General features: G+C 35.5%; 1 protein-coding gene and 1 long non-coding RNA gene across 14 annotated transcripts in view; one reads left to right on the forward strand and one right to left on the reverse strand.

Moving 5' to 3' along the window:
• Positions 1 to 7,436, reverse strand: part of SLC8A1 (solute carrier family 8 member A1) — a 382,674-nt gene extending 375,238 nt beyond the window's left edge. For 4 of the 13 annotated variants that reach the window (XM_032239507.1, XM_032239505.1, XM_032239510.1 and 1 more), the window contains exon 1: positions 7,288 to 7,434. The gene's annotated coding sequence lies outside the window, so the exon portion shown is untranslated. Of the gene's footprint in view, positions 1 to 7,287 lie in introns of all 13 variants that reach the window. The other 9 variants (XM_032239511.1, XM_032239504.1, XM_032239502.1 and 6 more) reach the window with 3 other exon arrangements.
• Positions 6,025 to 13,995, forward strand: LOC116524288. The gene is made up of 3 exons (XR_004257256.1): positions 6,025 to 7,028; positions 9,237 to 9,315; positions 13,985 to 13,995. It is a non-coding gene; the product is annotated as an uncharacterized LOC116524288 (long non-coding RNA).
• Positions 13,996 to 14,338: the final 343 nt, after the last annotated feature.

The raw sequence follows: 14,338 nt of genomic DNA on the forward strand, positions 1-14,338 counted from the left end.
CACCCCAGGTAAAATGGCTTACATACAACAGACAGGCAATCACAAATGCTGGTGGTAAAAAGGGAATGCTTGTATGCTGTTAGTGGGAATGTAAATTAGTACAACCACTATGGAGAATAGTTTGGAGGTTCCTCAAAAAACTAAGATTTGAGTTACATATGATCCAGCAATTCCACTGCTGGGTATATACATTGCAAAAAAAGGAAATTAATATACGGAAGTGATATCTGTACTCCTATGTTTGTTGTGACGTTTATAATACCTAAGATTTGGAAGCACCCTAAGCATCCATCAACAGATGAATGGATAATGAAAATGTGGTACACATACACAATTGTGTACTATTCAGTTTTGATGTTTCTAAACATCGAAAGAATTGAACTCATGGACAAAGAGAATAGAAGGATGGTTACCAGAGTGGGGGAAGGGTAGTGGGGGGGATGTGGGAAAGGCTAATGGGTACAAAAATAGTTAGAAAGAATAAATAAGGTCTACTATTTGGTAGCACAACAGGGTGTCTGTAGTCAATAACAAGTTAATTGTGCATTTTAAAATAATTTAAAGAGTTTAATTGGATTGCTTATAACTCAAACAATAAATTTTTGAGGGGACAGATATCCCATTCCCCATAATGTGCTTATTTCACATTGCATGCCTGTATCAAAACATCTCATGTACCCCATAATTATATATGCTACTATGTGCCCTCAAAGTTTTTTTTTTTTTAATTACAAAAACAGAAAAAAGTGAAAAAAAATCACATTGATGTGAAATGCTCATAGAACTCAATTCTAGGTGCTCTGAAAACACAATAAACGTGTGCATACATACACACCTACAAATGCACACACACATCTTCTATAGTAGGGTGAATCTAAGTCAAAGGAGAGCAGTTTATTTGTGCTATTATCACCTCCAACAACAATAACAATATTCAAAAGACTTTTCTATACTTGCAGAATCACTACACAAACACATTTGGAGTATCGGGTGTTAACGATGTCAATGGAGCTTAAATAGGCATTCTGTAAGTTAGGCATTCTACCCTTTTCACATGTAGACCCATTAAATCACTGGTCCTAATGTTAAAACCATAGGTCCATGTCAAATTAATTGTTTTAGAGAAATGGCTAATCTTGAGTTAGCCTTATTTCAGTACTGAGAGATTGGAGAACACACGGACGGAATCAGCTACTCTTTGTCTGGATTCTAAACCATCATTGAGGATAGCAAGGTTGTGCTCATATTACCTTCTGCAGAATTTCTCAGAGCTAATCGTGTGTTAGTGTGCCCTCTGATAACTGAGATGGAGATATATTTTATGCAATATTTCATAGATCCATTGTTTTTTGACCATGGAAAGCTTTACTTCACCAAAAATATGAAAGAACAGTTCTTTTTCAGACTACATTTTGAAATTGTGATTAAGAAGGTTACAACCTTGGCGAACGTTTGGAGGTCTGTTTCTCAACCTATTTAATGAGTATTTATTGTATCTTCCTTTGAAAAACAGATAAAATTAAATTTTTTTTTTGGAACGGAGTTTCGCTCTTGTTACCCAGGCTGGAGTGCAATGGCGTGATCTCGGCTCACCGCAACCTCCGCCTCCTGGGTTCAGGCAATTCTCCTGCCTCAGCCTCCTGAGTAGCTGGGATTACAGGCACACGCCACCATGCCCAGCTAATTTTTTGTATTTTTAGTAGAGATGGGGTTTCACCGTGTTGACCAGGATGGTCTCGATCTCTTGACCTCGTGATCCACCCGCCTCGGCCTCCCAAAGTGCTGGGATTACAGGCGTGAGCCACCGCGCCCGGCCAGGAAGGTAAAATTTTATAAATTAGTATAGTTTATTGTTGATATCATTGTTGATAATTTAAAAAAATATAATCTATCAGGGTCTATAGATTATGGGACTTGAAGGAATTCCATTTTGTGTTTAAATCTCTCATCTTATAAGTTGTTTTTCCTTTCCCCTGCCTGTAGTATGGCAGTGGATATTTATCTTTTTAAGCAAAATAATATTTAAATATTAATGATAACAAAATCGTCTCTGGAAAAAATGATATAATAAGTGTTCTTAAATGTATGTAGAGTGAAAACAGTGTTAGAAGGTGGATGTGACTTCTATTCCTCTGCACATGTCTAATAGAAAGTGAGGAAAATAGAGGCAAGCTTTCATTTCATTCCCTTTTACAAAAGTACAACTGACCAATTTCCCTACACTTTATCTGTAAAATTATTTCTTTATAACTTTTACAAAGCTAAACGTACAACTCACAAAACTGGTACAAATTGTATGTTGAATTTCCAAAAGTTGTATGCTCATAAGTAAATGTAAGTTAATTGTCAAGTGCATTTCTTATTCTTTATTTTAGATTAATGAATTGAAAATTAAATGAAATTTAACATGTATGGGAGATAGGTCACTCAATATAATGCTAACTTGCATTTAAATGATTTTTATCACATTTTCCAATCATCTTTGCTTACATAATGTTGAAGAGTGAAGGAAAGGGTGTTTAACATTTCAACATACATTGATTGAAACGTGATTAACATGATAGGCCGAGAGACTACAAGGATGGAATACACAAAACAGTAATTTAACTTTGCTATTTGAAAAATGTCTACTCAACACTTTGGAAGCCTTAGTTTGTAAAGAGTGTTCAGTGTTATTTTTACAGAGTTGGCATTTTCAAATGATTTTTGAAAATCTTTTTCAAATGATTTTCAAAAATCATTTGAAAAACTCTTTTTCAAATGAAAAAGAAAAGCTTTTTCAAATGATTATTTATTAAACTACGTGGACAGCAATCTGAAAATAATAATAATAATATTTTACTCATTTCTTGCCATAACTATACTGTATATCTTTCACACATTAATTTTATTATTTGTTTTCATTTTTTAAAGCCAAGGAAATGACTATGGAACAGTGTAGCACAGAGGTTAAACACAGGCTTCAAATCCTACTTCCTTTTTTTACTAGCTGTGTAACCTTGGGCATATTATTAAACTTCTCTGTGTGTCAGTGTTTCCATTTGTAAAATGGGTGACTATCCCATAGGGTTACTTGTCAGAATTAATAAATTATTACCTGTAACTTGCTTAGAAGTATGCTTGGAAAACAGTAAAAGCTGTATACATATCAACACAGTTTTTAGGTGACTTGTCCAGCATGGCAGAATGTAGCAAAGTTGGGATTTGAACATGGATTTGTCTGAATCTGGAATTCAAGATTTTAACTGCAACATCCAAAAGACTTTTTACTTCAGAGAATGTATTTTATCTATATAAGTGAAGCAATAAAAATAGTAAAGATTTAAAAATAGTTTGTTAGCATTGTGTCTCTTTGCATGAAATTCAACAGCAGTTTGCAACTGGCAATAATTCTTAGAAACATATATAATTGCACTTTGTCTCTCAGAAGGCAAGCTGCTGGGCAGATAAAGGAACTAGAGTTATAATTATTATATATTATTATTAATTGGCATCTAATACATTGCTCAGAATAGGGTAAATATTCAGTGGAGTCTTCTTTCTCATTTACCTAAAACATGCCGGGTTCAGAAATTGATTTAAGACATTTCCTGGTCCTCATCACTTCTATTAAGGTATGATTTCATTTTTTAAAGTTTAGTAAGTTCTTGGTACTTCCTAGAAAGGTAAAAGTCAAAGATAGCATGATTTTCCTTTTTTAGAATAAATTTGTCCATTTTTTAGAAAATTGTTGCTCTCCAAAATTAACATGCCCTTTCAAGATGTCTGTATCTGTAGTTAAGAACTATAATGTCACATATACAAATTTTATAGCCTTCAGTAATTGTGGGTAGCATTCACACAGGATCCAGGCTAAAGAGTATGGTAGATATCAAGTAGATACAAATCAATCCTTTATTACAGAGAAAACTTCTTTTTAAATATGCTGAAACTTTTAAAATAGGAATTCTCTGTTAGCAAAGATTATATCAATAAAACCTCCAAGGAAATTATCCTTCTGGATAAAAGTACATTTTTTCTTTTTCTAGTCTTCAGCTGTGGTTTTGTTGACTCCTCTTTTCAAATAAATTAGACTGGTTACCACCTTTTTTAATTGCATAAATGAAATACTTTTTAATCTTGGTTGCACATTAGAATGTCATGGAATGGACTTAAATTACCCTTGTCTGGACCCCAGTAACATATTTAATTCCTCACGGGTACAATGTGGGCATCACCTACCCTAAGTGATTTTCATGTGCAGTCAGAGTTGATAACCATGAGTCATATCAGGGAAAGAAATCAATGGGATAAGAAAGGCCCTTTTCTCCTCAACAGCGCTAAATGCCTCTTGAATTTGTTTCCCTTTTATTACTTCACAAACCTTAAAACTACCATCAAAAATGTTCCAGCATACAATTTTCTTCCAATATCTTGCCACAAGACTTGAAAATGTCATGTAATGTTAAGATAAAAAATTGAAAGAAGTTCTTCATGAGCAGATCATGTCTGATCAGAATACCAGGTAAACTGGACCCCAGGGGACCTTCACCTTCCAATGACTGAACTTAGAGACATCCTATAGCCTTTCTGGCCTTCAAATTCCTTACCAGCACCTTTGCCTAGTCTGGGGACTTCTGTGTCATTTTTAACATTCTTAAAATCTTTTTACTATTCTGTCAGGGACCAGTCGATGTCTCACAGTTTGTAGACATCTGAGTAAGGGGATTTTGACATTTTTTTTTTTTTGTAAAAAATAGCCAATGGCATATTTTACCTTGAAACAAAATGACCTTTTCTATGGGTCAAAATTTTCCAGGCTTCTGGAAGAATAAATCCCTACTCTTACTTTCATAAAAATTCTCTTCCAACATCCAGAAATGCTGTTCCTCATCAAATCCTCTAAAAAGTGCTTGCTTTTCCTGTCATTGTCACACCATAGAGCAGGCCCACAGCTATCCAGACGGGTCCCGTCCTGTAGACAGAAGCCTCTAACCTGTGCTTTAGGCTATTTGGAACAATTCCGAATTTTTTCATCATACTTGGCCTCCATGAATTTGCTTCATACCTCAGCTGACTCTAACACAGTCGTTAAAAGCCATTTTTCTTACCTAAGACTGCCAACACCTTCAATTTTCCTCTCAAAATACGACCTCTTTAAGATTTTCTGCATGTATAGTCATCACTAAATGCTTAAGAAGCCATGAGTCAAAAGGACAAGTAGCTTGACTGTCATGAATTTTCTTCCATAAATCTTCACATAGTATATACAAAAAAATAGCAGAAAGTCATTCTCTATTACTTATGTTATGCTTTTTGAATTAGTTTGCAAAAGAAAAAACGGGAGCAGACATTTCTCATGAGGAGTGCACACTTGAAATGTACTTGGCAGTAGGCAAACGAGAACACAGTGGCTGATGTCATATATGCATTGCATCTGTTCACAAACACTAGTGGCATCATTTATGTGAACCTTTTACATAGTGAAAATTGCAAAGACTACTGCTATGCTTTTCCTTTTGAGAAGCCGGCTGGTATGTAGCGTTTAATTAAGTATTTTAAAACCATCTTTTTGCAGGCCTGTTCCACTTTAGCAAAAGTTATGACAGCTTGTCTCTGTTAGTTTAAAAAAGGCAGAGTTTATTCTCTCTCTCTTTTTCTCTCTCTCTCACAAATACAGAACATTAGTATTTTTTAAGTAAAGCAAAATAGCCTATTCTCGAAATCTACAAATGTGTTACTTTAATGTGCTGTCACTGTAAATCGACATATAAAAGAATAATTTGATGAAAACAATCTTTTAGTATTATAATTATTTTAATAATTATAGTGCATTATTGAAATAAAAACACATTTCCTCTTTCTCTGCCACCTTTTTAGTGTTATGGGACATTCACAGCTTGAAAGAAACCACCACAAAACTAGTCATTTCATCTGTATCTGTTAAATGAATTGCCTTTCCCAGACACCTAATTTATCCAGAGAACATCTCCTTGATCAGTATTACAAACTATTTTTATTTTCTTATACTTGCTTTTTAATAATTTGCCATGTCACATCTCTCATCAGAGAAGGAATATCACATTCCATATTTCTTCATTTTACTCTTTTCTTTTTCCCACTCATACTCCAGATTGAAAACTTAGCTAGGTAAAGAATTGGTCCAAATCTTAGTTGAGTTACAGACACATTATTCTCAGCAAAATAAATCTTGAGTTTAAATTCCATTATTTTGTATAATTTTTTAAAATTCAATCTTGGCAAAACATGCATATTTTATAGATATGACCTATAATTTTTCCCTGGACGTTTGTGTTTGGCAGGAGTTCACAGACTTTGCTAACAATTTTAACAGATATGCTTTAATTTAATAACCGCAATTTGGTAATTAGCTGGAGTAGCATTTCAAAGTGCAATTGATATGATTTGGCTGGATTCATCTGTATTCTAGAAAATACAGGGCAGTCATGTACATACTGGTGGTGTTACTCTCTTCATATTCATACTTTTACCTTGGATTCCTGAGACACAGAGTTTTTTATATTCTGCCGCAGTCTACTCCCAAAACATCACTGATGACAATAATAATACTTGAAAACAATAATAATACTTGAAAACATTTCCTCTCAAGTTCCAAAGTTTTCAGTCAGTAGCAAAAAAAGAAAGAAGAAATTTTAAAGGCGCTGAGAAAAGCCCAGGGCTCGCAGCTAGTTTCAGCAACTTCAACTTGCGTAAGACCCCATGTTTGTGAAAACAACCCAAGAATCTGAACAGGATGTAATCAACCTCCGATCTGCGGAGAAGTACTGCAAAAATGACTTCAGCTGCCAAAAATAATAACGTCGTTTACAAGCAGCTCTTCCTATGTCTAAGGAAGAACTAGTCACACATGCGAGTTTTTGCTGGCTTGAGAACAAGCAAGGAAAAAGACAAATCCCACCTCCCCTAGCCTAAAATACACAGAGTCCCAGAACCCCGTGGAAGCTGTGGCTCATTCCTAAAGGCGCTGGCAATATCGAGGAAGACTTGTATCCACAAAATTCCAAATGGTAAGTGACCTAGGACAGAGGGATTTTATTTGGCAGCAAATCGGTGCTGTCACTTTTCTTCCGTAGCAAAGCTTCCCGTTTTGTGGAGGCAGAGTTGTTAAATACCTCTTAGTCACTAGCCCCAACTTATTTTTTTTTCTGTTGTTTTTCTTTTCGAAATATTATCTGGCACCTTCCCTTAAAGGACATCAAGGGCTCTGGAGGAAATATTTGCAAACGATCCTTTATATAAGTTCCATCACAAAAGCCCGGCACCTACCTCTGTCAAGCCTTGGCTGCTCAGTCCGCATGGGCTGGATGTGAAAAAAGATCCCGGTATGCTGGCTTCTCTAAATTTACCAGAAAGAAAGGACCTGGGATGCTTGTCCTTTAAGTGTCTCTAAACATGGTTTGCATAGCTGGATCTCAGCTTATCTGTGCCTTTCGGCTTTCGCTTCCATACATGGATCTGTTCCCAACAGTAACTCCAAGCTGTCGAAAAGAAGCTATCTGGCAGCTCTCCGCTTCATCCAACACATGGATGATAAAAATACACATATAGCGATTCTTCCAGCCAGGCCAATTTCCCACCCCATGATCCTGCCACTATGCCTTTTTTTTTTTTTTTTTTTTTTTTTTTTTTTTTGTAAAACACTTTTGATATTGGCATTTCTACTCTCCAAATATTAGATTATAACCAATTTTTACCTGATTCCCACGTAAAGCTTTTAGGGTGTGAGTTCGCCTAGCTTTATGAAAACACAGAGACAGTTATGGTTCCTTACTAGGGTTTTCATCCTTAAAGATTCTAGTGGCAGCATGCATATGGGACCTGTGTAATGTTTAATGAATGAGCGAATTTATAAAAGAATGGCTGAACAGGTGAATAACACTGTATGTGAATGAAAAAATACATACTTAATTGGGAATAGTTGTTAACATTTTGGATTATTTGTCTTCAAGAAAAAGATGGCAGAGGGTCAGAGTAATCAATATCTCTGAGAGAGAAGAAGCTGCTATTTTAAACAGCTTCTCCTGTAGGGTATTGTGGCAGTTCCCATTAGCTACTTTCTAGAACATGGTTTAAAATTTATAATTTCTTTAAAAAAAACTTAAAGAATATATATTTAAACAGAATACTAATTGTTCCATGTATTAATTGTCAAGGATAGTTTAAATGGCAGATTAACTGTGACCTAAATGTTAGGTGGAGGATAAATTCTGTTCTGTGTAGTGGAGAGGTACTCCCATAGGGGGTTGCTGAAGCTCTGCTTAACATCCCAGTTCTTTAAAAATTCAGCTTCTCATTTTAACATTTATTTCTCTTCTTTTTTCCCCCCTGTTGATCTTTTGCAACGAGAGGCCAAAATATGGAAAGAGAAGATATAGAATTTCCAAACAATAATTTTCCATTGATTATTTTTTTGAAATAATGTTAAAACCTTATAGGTTCTTCTGTTTGAAGAATAAATTAGAGGCATACATATAGACATAATTCATTCTGGTGTGCCAGAAATGAAATGAGCTTTCTTAAAATATTCAGGAGGAATAAAAGGAGGGGATAGCCAAAGCGAGACTGGCAAAAGGATCATTGTTGCAGGTGGTCACTGCTGAGAGGTACATAGGGGTTCTTTATATTATCGCCTCTATTTTGTGTATGTTTAAAATTTGTATTAAAAATTGAAGGAAAAAAAGAAAAGAGAATAACAAACAAACGTGTGAAAAAAGGTACAAAGTACAAAATGGATGTATTAATGGCAGATGTGAAAAATCCTAGATTTGAGTAATCTCCCTGCAAAAGCATTTAGGTTAGAACAAGAAGGGACAAGACTGTGTTTTTCAATTCAAAATATTCTGACATTCCAACCTCCTCCTCGCTACCTCCAATAATTCTATGTAATAATAATTTGTACCTAATGAAAATTAAGATATATTTTAAAAGCCAACCTAATTCAGCTAGTGCTAGACACGGTATTTGGGACCTTACCCAGGAGCAATTCAATACCCTCTCTTCCCTTACTTTTTTCTACTTTACAAGTTCAAAAGCAAAACCCCTTTTTCTACTGTCCCTCACACCTAGAGATGACCAGGTAACATAATAATGTCCAAATAGATGTCAACAGGAGTCCCCTGGGACTTAAGGAAAGCTTTTATTTGTTAAAAAAAAAAAAAAAAAAAAAAAAAAAAAAAAAAAAAAAAGACAGGCCCTTCCACCTTTTTCCTTCCCAGGGAGTAAACTCGAAGCCTGAAATTTAAGCAGTTCTTTGGCGATCAGGAGATGGCAAACACAAGCACAAAGGCCTACAAGGTGAGGATGGAGCAGACAGAAAAAAAAACTGCAGTTCTTGCCAGTCTTACTGAGTTACTACAACAATGCTGAATTGTCCCTCTAAACTTTTTGTCATGTGAGAAGAATAAAACCATAATCAATACAAAAAGTAGATTCTACATTATAAACTCAGGACCCAGAAAGTTCTGCTCTGGCTCTGACTCCATTACTACCTGAGTGACATTGATCATGTTATAGAGTTCTAGTCCCTCCTCGGTCACTCCAGAGAACACTTGACCTCTTTAGCCTAGAGTTATCCAATGAAATAATGCATGTTATATATATTCATGCATAGTAAGAGGGTACACCAATGGAAGATGTTGCTTATTTAACATGCCAGGTGGTTGATACATGGACTACACGGTGACTCCACAGTTAAATATAACAGTGCCCAGGAGTCTGCTTTCTGTTCAAAGAAGAATTTGCAGACACTTTTTTGACTGGCTTAACTTTAAACTTGTTGGGAATTCTGTTCTGAAGTTAGGAACATCCCAGGCAGGGGATGTTTGTGTTTGAGTGTTCCAAAATGTGTTTGCCCATGTTGAGTCGGCCAGATTGAGTTGGCATGTTCTTGGTAAGTATGCAGTGGAGATGGGCCACTTTCCTGCTTCACCTAGGCTAGACAGTGCCCTAGAGAAAGGTAAGGCTCAGGAAAGCAGCCATGCTTGCCACTATTCCACCATCACCACTGGGAAGGCTCAAGAGACTCGTTCCCAACTCTGGAGAATGCTGTGGGGTTCATAAGCAGAAAAAGATCTCCTGTTAAAGAGGTTAAACACTTATCATATCTCCAAAGAAAGAGGTTAAATGATTTTCTGTGAGCTTTGTAAATGTGGAAGTCAGGATTTAATGTATTGACAATGATTTGCTTAACTCTGTGGGGAAGGATATATCATTTGGACATGCTATTTTGCTGTGGGTACAAGATGATTATTTCAATGAAAGAGTCTGCACCTTCTCGTAAAAGTATGTGCACTCCACCTTTGTCTGCTGGAAGAACATATCTTCACTCTTAAAATTCAGATCAGTATCTCTTCCTTTCTGAAATCTTTATTGACTTCACCATCATGTATTCTAAAGTATATATGGCATATTGTTGTACATTCCCTCCACCCCCATCTCCTCTTTGCGTTTGGCTATTAGATTGTGAGTGCCAAGGATAGGGGCTCTGTATTATTTGCTTTTGTATTATCAGCATCCGTTATAGTGTCTGTCCTATAGAAAACAAACCTTCACATAAGTTTGTTGAAGAAATAAATTCATTGCTAAGTGATCGAAAAGTGGGATTGAAAAATGGGTAAATGGTTGTACCTCTCAACTAGTGACCATAAGCCTGGCAGCTTTCCCTGTTGTATAGGCTTAGGAACTTCAAGTACGCCACTGCCCTGTGGGTAAAGACTGTCAACTCAAAGGACATAGAAAACAGAGTGTGACAAACTATTACTATAATCCTAATTTAATGAGAAGATTATCTAAGGTTTCCAGTTATCCAAGGCAGAGGACCACTATACTAGCACAGATCATTTAGAGTGGATATCTGACTCAGATTTTTAGCATGAAAGAGGGGCAAGGACTGTAATCTTTCAAAAGATTAGAAATATTCAATCCTTGGTAATTTAATTTTTTTCTTCCTTTGCCTAAGAATATGGGGGAATCGTTTATGAAAGACTTGTTAAAACACACAGCAAGTTTTAAAAGAACTTGAAGGTCAAAAAGTAATGAAATATTTATCCCTTCTTTTAAGATTAAAAGCAATTATATTTAACCAATAAGGACAAAAATTCAGGTAAATAATTTCCATGCATATTTTTATTTTTGAATTTAGTTCCTACTAATATTATGACTCTGGGGCTGAATCCAGGATAAAGATAATCTATCATCAGGCTCTCTTCCTTGTGATTTTGTTTTCTGTTTTTTGTATCAAGGTAAAACAGGCTTCATGAAATAAATTGGGAAGTATTCTCTCTCAGTACATTTATTGTAAGAGTTTGTAAAGAATTTCTATTAGTTCTTTTCTGAATGTTTGATAGAATTCATCAGTGAACCAATATGAACCTTGGCTTTTTCTTAGTGGGTAGATTTTGAATATTAAATTAATATTTTAATTTGTTACAGGTTTATTCAGATTGTTTATTTCTTCCTGAGTCAGTTTAGGTACTTTGTATCATTTTAGGAATATGTCCATTTCATCTGAATTATCTAATTTGTTTGCATATAATTGTTTACAGTATTTGTTTTAATTCTTTTTATTTCTGTAGGGTCTGTAATAATGTCCCCTCTTTCATTTCTCAATCTTGCAATTTGAGTCCTCTCTTTTTGTCTTAGTCAATCTAGCTAAGCATTTGTCAATGTATGCTTAGAGTTATGAAATCTCCCCCTTTATCATTATAAAATGCCCTTCTTTATCTCTAGTAACATGTTCTGATTTTGTCTCTTTTGTCTAAGTTTTTATACCTACTCCAGCTTTTCTACAGTTCCTGTTTGCAATATATGTCATTTCTATCATTTTACTTGTAGTCTATTTGTCTTTGAATCTAAAGTATATCTTCTTCCCTAAACATACACATGGAGAGTATTTTCTTAAAAAAAAAAATTCCTCCAAGCACTTTGGGAGGCCAAGGTGGGTGGATCACCAGGTCAGGAGATCAGGACCATCCTGGCTAACATGGTAAAACCCCGTATCTAAAAAAAAAATTCCATTCTGACAATCTCTGCCTTTGATTGAATCAATTCACCAACACTTAATGTTTTTATTTATGTATTTGAATTTACATCTTACATTTTACTTTTGTTTTCTATATGTTCTGTTGTCTTTTTTGATTCTCAGTTCCTCTGTATGGCTTTAAGTGAATATCTTCTAACGTTGCATATATATTTTTTAAATAATTTTTTCACTATTTTTTTGACTTGATTTGTAGTGGTTACTCTAGAATTTACTATATGCATCTTAACTGATCAAAATGAGCCTTAGATTTAAACTAGCCTAATTCCAGTGATATATGGCTTTATTTTATTTTCTACTTTTTTGTGGTTTTATTCTATGTATTATATCTATTAATGTTACAAACCCCAAAATACATTTCTATAATTATTATACTACCATATGTCGTCATTTTGTTAACCTATTACAGCTTTACTCCCCCTACCTCCTTGTACTATTATCAGCAAATACATTACACATATATTATAAATAGTACATTATCTATTAAAATGTACATAAAAAGTTTTTACAATTCCTCTTGAAATCCATCAAAAGAAGAAAGGAAAAATATACATTTGTAGTGTCTTTCATACTTGCATAATTACTTTTATTGGTACTCCTTGTTTGTTTATGCGACTCCACATTGCAATCTGGTGTCAACTGCTTTTACCCTGAAGAATTTCTTTTAGTATTACTTACCAGGTGAGTTTGCTAGAAACAGATTTCTTCACCTTCTGTTTATCTGGTAAAGTCTTCATTTTACCTTATTTTTTAAAAATAGCACATCATTTCTCTATTGTCGCTTGGAAGATTTACCATCATCTTTCACTTTTAACATTTTTTTTTTTTTGAGACAAAGTCTCACTCTGTCACCCAGGCTAGAGGGCAATGGCACAATCTCGGCTCACTGCAACCTCTGCCCCCAGGTTCAAGCAATTCTCCTGCCTCAGCCTCCCCAGTAGCTGGATTATAGGCCCCGGCCACCATGCCTATCTAATTTTTTTTTTTTTTTTTGTATTTTTTAGTAGAGATGGGGTTTCATCATGTCGGCCAGGCTGGTCTCGAACTCCAGACCTCAGGTGATCCACTGCTGCGCCTTCCCAAAGTGCTGGGATTACAGGTGTGAGCCACCATGCCTGACCTACTTTTAGCACTTTTATGTGATGTGTCTGTGAGTATCTTTGTGCTTTCCCTAGTTGAAGTTCATTGTAACTACTGTTTGTCAATAAATGCAAGAAGTTTCAGCCATTATATCTTTAAATATGTTTTTCTCCTTCCTCTCCTTTATTCTGATACTCCCATTATATGTATATTGGTGCACTAAATGGTATTCCACATTTCTCTGAGTATCTATTTATTTGTCCTCATTCTTTTTTGTCTGTTCTTCATCTTGCCTAACTTCTACCAATCTATTTTTAATTTCACTAACTTTCTTCCTCCAGTTCAAATCTAATGTTAATTCTAATAAATGTTTTATTTCAGTTATTACAGTTTTCTGCTCCATAATTTTCATTTGGCTCTTTTTAATGATTTGTGTGATTTTTTTTTTTTTTTGACCTCAGGAGCATTCCTTCAATTTGTCAGATTGCCCAGTCCTCTCCTACAAACTAGTGGGCCTACAAACTAGGCTGTATCTTTATCAGATCATAAAACTCTTCTGAATATTCCCTCACTGCAATCTTCCCTGTTCTTGAGATTGCCCTTTGACTTTAGCTTCTTCATGCTTTGTTGAAAATAAAGTCAGCTCCTTTGCAAAGTACTTAGAGTCATCATTTTGTGGCCTGCTTCTCCTACCAGGCAAAATCTCTGAGTTAAGGCCGTAGAGCTGAGAGCTGGGACATGGGCAAGATTCTCTTTGAGTGACATTCCTGTTTCAGCAACCCAGAACTTGATGCAGGGAGGGAGAGCTACAGCTTGAGGTTACTTACTTCAGCTCTCCAAATGTAGAATAATTATCACTTTAAGTGCTGGGGCAAGGGCTATAAGGATCTCAGTATTCTAAACAGATAGACTATGTTCCATGACTGGGGATTGAGCAGAGAAAGGGAACTGCTTTTCTTGACCATATTTACCCAGATCTTAGCCTCAGCAATAGGTACTTGGAGGCAGATCCTGAGAAGAAATCCCTCTAGATGGAGAATGGGAATGGTAGAAGCCCTGATTTTTGGCTCCAGAAGTCTGGAATGGAAGCTCTACCCCGCTGTGCTGGGTAGGGAGAGAGATGGGATTTTCTTTGTTCAAGAACCATAGACTCACCTTTATTACTGAATTTTTTGAGATTTCTGTGGACAGATGTTTCTT

This window comes from Sapajus apella, unplaced genomic scaffold, assembly GCF_009761245.1.
Source record: "Sapajus apella isolate SASKATOON/1434 unplaced genomic scaffold, GSC_monkey_1.0 scaffold44, whole genome shotgun sequence".
Classification (NCBI taxonomy): Eukaryota; Metazoa; Chordata; class Mammalia; order Primates; family Cebidae; genus Sapajus; species Sapajus apella.